Source organism: Danio rerio, chromosome 6 (assembly GCF_052040795.2).
Source record: "Danio rerio strain M-AB ecotype USA chromosome 6, GRCz13ab, whole genome shotgun sequence".
Classification (NCBI taxonomy): domain Eukaryota; kingdom Metazoa; phylum Chordata; class Actinopteri; order Cypriniformes; family Danionidae; genus Danio; species Danio rerio.
The window spans coordinates 62,375,001-62,380,000 of record NC_141026.1 but is presented as its reverse complement, the minus strand read 5'-3'; the positions used below and the strand labels follow the sequence as shown (position 1 = coordinate 62,380,000).

Below are 5,000 nucleotides of genomic sequence, written 5' to 3'. Positions count from 1 at the left end.
TGAGGACATCTCCACTGCTGAGTGAACACACTACTCCTCAACACTAATGCTCTCTGTTCAGTAATCTGAATGAAATGAACGTGAGGTACCGTCCATCCTGTCACACACACATCACATGATGACACAGCAGCAGATACTCAAACACAGAGTAGGGTGTGTGTCTGCAGACTGCAAGAGTAAGATCAAGTCTAATAACAGGAGATCACGTATGATCATAGAGAGATTTAAAGAGAGGAAAGGGCCACACATCATCAGTCAACAGCACTTTACACGGCTGTCTGATTCAATTAAGCGAGTCGGTGATGCTGACATGAGTTCAGTTACTAACCTCTCCATATTGTTCTCGCAGGTCAGGGACACGCAGCAGCAGCAGCAGCGCACGCTACAGAGAGCAGAGCGAAAGCAGGAGCATGTGTGGAGAATATGGATATTCTGGACTCAATCGGCTGCTAACTGCTTTGCACGTGTGTTTGAGTTCTGCATGTGTCACTTTGCACAAACGTCACCACTGAAACTGTGATTTGTCCGTTTCTGCGGGTCATTCACAGGTCGTGACCTTCATTTGCTCTTTCCTGAGGTAAATGCTTTAATGTTTAGTGCAGGGGTGTCCAAACTCAGTCCTGGAGGGCCGGTGTCCTGCAGAGTTTAGCTCCAACTTGCATCAACACATGTGCAAGGATGTTTTTAGAAAGCCCAGTAAGAGCCTGATCAGCTGGCCAGATTGGAGCTGGAGCTAAAATCTGCAGGACACCGGCCCTCCAGGACTGAGGCTGCGTCTGAAACCGCATACTTCCATCCTATATAGTACACTAAAATCAGTGTGAGCAGAGTAGTGTGTCTGAATTCATAGAATTGGAAAATCAGTCTGCGAGAAGTGCCCGGATGACTTACTACTTCCAGTGTGAATCTGGAGTGCGCACCCCATGCACGCTGCGCTATCCCATAATGCCCCGCGAGCGAATTCATGAATATGAATATGAATATGAGAGCATAGAGCACAGGTGTCAAACTCAGTTCCTGGAGGGCCGCAGCTCTGCACAGTTTAGTTCAACCCTAATTAAACACACCTGATCAAACTAATTGAGTCCTTCAGGCTTGTTTGTAACCTACAGGTGAGTGTGTTGGAGCAGGGGTGGAACTAAACTGTGCAGGACTTCAGCCTCCAGGAACGGAGTTTGACACCCCTGGCATAGAGTCACCATTATAAGCTCTTTGATGGGAGTAAATCAACGCAAATGACGCAGGTAGGTCACATGACCTTGACAAAACGGCGGATGTAGTACGCCCGAAATCCATTCATACTTTTCACATTTATACTGTATGGAGCGCACTTTACTAACGGCCGAGCAGTGCGTTTACATTCATATGCAGTACCTAGTGAGTAGTAGGCGGTTTCAGACGCAGAGTTTGGACACCCCTGTTCTAGTATATCCAGTAAGAGCTTGATTAGCAGGTTCAGGTGTGTGTAATTGGGGTTGGCACTAAAATATGCAGGACACCGGACTGAGTTTGGGCAGCGCTGGTTTAAGCGGGCCCAGTTGCATCTCCTGATTATCCTACTCAGTGCTGTTAAACTGTTTGCGTTCTTTAAGACTTCCTGTTGTATGAATTAGGACTGCATGACATGATATAGAAGTGAAGGGCGTTTGGTAATGCACGCTGAGACGCATGATGTGCACAGAAACCTGCGCTCTAAGCTGAATAAGGTTCTCCTTCATCTAATGCTGCTTGAATGGTTTGAAATGATTAAACGGAATACTTTCATCAAGATTGCAAATGAGTCTGGCTTACCAAAACATGTTTTTAAAGCTCACAGGCACATCACATGCTGCTTTCTCAGTTATGAAACGCATCGCAACAAAAACTGATGCAATCTGATGTGGGGTCAGGGTGAGCCAGGTCTACCCTGTGGAGCCGGGCCTGGGTGGAGTTTCTAAATGAATGAATATGATAGTAGATCACATTAATTGGTTGTGGATATAGTTGTAGAAAACTCATTGATGAAAACTCAACATTTGATGAAAATGTTCTCTGGTAATTATTTCCAACATCCAGCTAACAACATCTCATCCCGCATGGCTCAATGCCTCTCTAACTTACTACAAGTAACACCCCTGTCTTACACTCCACCAACAGCACACTTGCAAACGCCCACGAAGAGTCACGGTCATTACCTGAAGAGATTCTCCATCAAGAGCGAGCTGTGGATTAGTTCAGGAGAGCAGCGTGATCAGATGATCATTCTCCAGAGGATAATCATGTGTAGAACAGACGTAACTTGTGTATGCGTCTGTGTTGTGTATTGTCTGTGTTGGTGTTGTAAATTAAGGTACAATAATCAGGTAATTAACTGCCAGTCTGCTATTTCACACACTCATTTTCATATATATTATTTCTCATACAATACATTGTTTAAATTCAACTTTGATAAACAAGCAAAAACTAAGCAAAGGTGAATTTTCAAGATCAAAAGTTGTCAGAGCAGAGATCATGTCCCATAATGCAGTTCATCACCATAAATTACCCCAAAAATCAAAGTCTGCGTGAACCAAAGGTTGCAGAGAAGTTTATTTCAGTGTGTTAATGCACTTCCAGCTGAAACTGAATATTCAATAGGGGTGGGGCTTTCAGTGGGTGGAGGCGGGGCTTTCTTTAGGCAGGGAGTGGCTTTCTTTGGGCAGGGAGTGGCTTTCTTTAGGCAGGGAGGGGCTTTCTTCAGGCAGGGAGGGGCTTTCTTCAGGCAGGGAGGGGCTTTCTTTAGGCAGGGAGGGGCTTTCTTCAGGCAGGGAGGGGCTTTCTTTGGGCAGGGAGTGGCTTTCTTTAGGCAGGGAGGGGCTTTCTTCAGGCAGGGAGGGGCTTTCTTTAGGCAGGGAGGGGCTTTCTTCAGGCAGGGAGGGGCTTTCTTTAGGCAGGGAGTGGCTTTCTTTAGGCAGGGAGGGGCTTTCTTCAGGCAGGGAGGGGCTTTCTTTAGGCAGGGAGTGGCTTTCTTTAGGCAGGGAGGGGCTTTCTTCAGGCAGGGAGGGGCTTTCTTTAGGCAGGGAGTGGCTTTCTTTAGGCAGGGAGGGGCTTTCTTCAGGCAGGGAGGGGCTTTCTTTAGGCAGGGAGTGGCTTTCTTTAGGCAGGGAGTGGCTTTCTTTAGGCAGGGAGGGGCTTTCTTCAGGCAGGGAGGGGCTTTCTTTAGGCAGGGAGTGGCTTTCTTTAGGCAGGGAGGGGCTTTCTTCAGGCAGGGAGTGGCTTTCTTCAGGCAGGGAGTGGCTTTCTTTAGGCAGGGAGTGGCTTTCTTTAGGCAGGGAGGGGCTTTCTTCAGGCAGGGAGGGGCTTTCTTTAGGCAGCACTCAAACCCAGAGGCAGACGCTCACAGCTAGTGAAACACACTGTGGGTTTTTGTAGAATGTACTGGATATTTTTACTGCAGTGTAAGCCTCAGCGCTGGTCATATCTCCATCATGATGTGGTAATAGCGTGATCATAAAGCGCTCGCCTGACCTGATCAAATATGAATGAGCTGCAGTCAACGCTAAGAGGCTTTCTGGGCTGTAGTATCAGCTTTCACCTGTTGAATCATTGATAAGAGTCTTCAGCGATTACACTGAGCCATGATCACACACACACACACACACACACACACACACACACACACACACACACACACACACACACACACACACACACACACACACACACTCTGCTGCTGGTTCAGAGCTATATGAACAGCTTTACTGCAGCCGTGTGTTTGGAGAATTACTGTCCTGCGTATTGCTGAACACTGAGTGAAGAGTTCAGGCTTCTGTGAGAGACGCACCGCACCGCACCGCACCGCACCGCTCTGGAGTCTGCTGTGGTCCAGCAACGCTCATCTCCAGCTCTCCTGTCTTTCAGCTTTCATGGCACAAAGCCGTCTGAATAATCAAAGAATAATAATCAGGGAATAATCGAGTCGTCAGTGATGGCAATAGTGTTGTTTCCTTTACTTCTAGATTTGCTAAAACACCTGGAGTCATATTCAAGTCATCTTGAGGATGAAAGCTGCTCGATCTCCTCAATTTAGGAGTGGTTAGTAATGATGATGAGTATGAAGTGAAGTAAACACTGAAGTTATCGTGCAGTAATTCCACACACAGTTCCAGCATCAGTGGCGCATTAGCAGCGGTGAGAGACTCCTGAATCAGTCAGGCTGCGTCTACACTATAATCCAGACTCATCTGAAACCCGTGATTTGGTCTGAGAGCGCTTCATGTGCACACTCTGGCCTTCAGTCTCTCCATCATCTGGTTGATGAACTGCACAGCGCTGCTGTTTATTTCCTCTCTGTGAAACAGTGAATGTGTGACTGTGCTCTGATCTGAACGACAGCTCCACTAAACACTCCCTGAGCGCTGAAGAGACGCCACGAGGAGCATCTACACACACACACACACACACACACACACACACACACACACACTCATCTGTCTTCAGTTAAACACAGAGGAAACTGAAGTGATTGCGTTTGGGAGCAGAGATGAAGGTGAATGTGTAGCTTGGTTCTAAGTGTCAAACAACAGACAATAAGGTCAAGAGTGTTGGTGTGACTCTGGAGTCAGATCTGAGTTTCAGTAGTCGTGTCAGAGCAGTCAGTAAATCAGCACACTGTCATCTCACACACACTGCAGGAGTCAGATGCTGTGTCTCCAGTGAGGACTCAGAGAAACTTGTTGATGCTTTTATCAGCAGCAGGGTGGATTACTGTAACGGCCTCCTCACTGGCCTTCCCAAACACACAGTCAGACAGTTGCAGCTCATCCAGGATTCTGACTTGAACCAGAACATCAGAGCACATCACAGCTGTCCTCAGGTCTCTAGACTGGCTCCAGTTACATTCAGAATAGAGTTTACAGTATTATTACTGCTCTATACATCACTGAATGGCCTAGGAGCTCAATACATTACAGATATGCTGACTGAACACACACCTAACAGATCACTCAGATCAGCAGGATCAGATACACTAGACACTCTAA

The 5,000-nt window shown here is 47.0% G+C and overlaps 1 protein-coding gene and 1 long non-coding RNA gene across 18 annotated transcripts in view; both read right to left on the bottom strand.

Moving 5' to 3' along the window:
• caskb (calcium/calmodulin-dependent serine protein kinase b) overlaps positions 1 to 5,000 on the bottom strand; it is a 75,944-nt gene that overhangs the window by 59,742 nt on the left and 11,202 nt on the right. The window lies entirely within an intron of this gene.
• The window catches only part of LOC147836558 (uncharacterized), a 4,397-nt gene continuing 2,161 nt past the window's right edge, over positions 2,765 to 5,000 (bottom strand). Inside the window, exon 3 of the long non-coding RNA XR_015494444.1 lies at positions 2,765 to 5,000. This exon is cut by the window's right edge and continues 155 nt beyond it. This is a non-coding gene — a long non-coding RNA (uncharacterized LOC147836558).